The sequence below is a fragment of the Rana temporaria genome, chromosome 3 (assembly GCF_905171775.1).
Source record: "Rana temporaria chromosome 3, aRanTem1.1, whole genome shotgun sequence".
In the NCBI taxonomy this organism is placed as follows: Eukaryota; Metazoa; Chordata; class Amphibia; order Anura; family Ranidae; genus Rana; species Rana temporaria.
The window spans coordinates 456,336,106-456,337,515 of record NC_053491.1 but is presented as its reverse complement, the minus strand read 5'-3'; positions in this window follow the sequence as shown (position 1 = coordinate 456,337,515).

The following is a 1,410-nucleotide window of genomic DNA, read 5'->3' as shown; positions in this document are numbered from 1 at the left end:
GGTTGTGTCTCCCCAATAATCAAATCCAATGATAAAATGACTTCTCATAGATGAGATTGTAGAAGGTTCTCGCTTAACAGAAATAAGGAGACTGAGGCTAGAAATCCCTCCTTATATACCTTTCTCTTATGTCACTGTTGCATGCTTGAACTTCCTGATAGTACGATAATAAAGAAAAACCTGACACTCCAAACCTACAGGTACAAAGGTGTATAGGAGAGTCGAGTGTGCCTGTCCTGTGCTTCATAAAGGCACAGAAGGGGCAAAATGACAAAATATTAAAAGCACAACACAATGAAGAAAATAGCATTAAATCCGAACTGGAAGACATTTAATTTGCTAACACGCTAGCGTGTTCTAAAGAATTGCAAATTATTTTATTTTAGAAAAAAACAGCATTTTTTACTTTTTGCTATAATAAATATCCCCCAAAAATATATAAAAACATTTTTTTTCTCACTTTAGGCCGCTACGTATTCTTCTACATATTTTTGGACAAAAAAATCGCAATAAGCGTATATCGATTGGTTTGCGCAAAAGTTAGAGGGCCAGATCCACGTAGATAGGCGTATCTTTACATGGGCGTAGCGTATCGTAGTAACGCTACGCCGCCGCAACTTTGAGAGTCAAGTGCTGTATTCACAAAGCACTTGCCTCTAAAGTTACGGCGGCGTAGCGTAAATCTGCCGGCGTAAGCGCGCCTAAATCAAATGAGGAACAGGGGGGCGTGTTTTATGTAAAATATGCTTGACCCCACGTAAATTACGCTTTTTTCGTACGGCGCATGGTCAGTATCACGTCGAATTTTCAAATTAAATTACGCCCGCTCAATGCCTAGACAACGTGAACGGAATTTACGCAAAGCCCTATTCGCGAACGTTGTACGCAAATGACGTAAACAACGGAAAATTTGACGCTGGCCCGACGTCCATACTTAACGTTGCATACGCCTCATAGAGCAGGGGTAACGTTGCGCCGAAAAAAGCCTTACGTAAACGACGTAAAAAAATGCGTCGGGCGGACGTACGTTTGTGGATTGGCGTATCTAGCTAATTTGCATACTCAATGCGGAAATCAACGGAAGCGCCACCTGGCGGCCAGCATAAATATGCACCTTAGACCCGACGGCGTACTAAGACGTACGATAGTCGGATCTAGCCCAGCTTCAGGCGTATCTTGTTTTGTGGATACAAAACAAGGATACGCCGGAGCATCCTAGAAGTTACGCGGCGTATCAATAGATGCGGCAGCTTCACCTCCTTCTCCTGCCTGTGTATGCTCTGTGCTTCCTCGTCTGGAACGGCGTGATGACGTCGGGTCTGCAAGCCACGCCTACGCATTTCGTCACCACGGACTTCGTCTGGGATTGGCTACTGCTGAGTTTGGAGAGAGGCATCCAGGTTCCCAGGG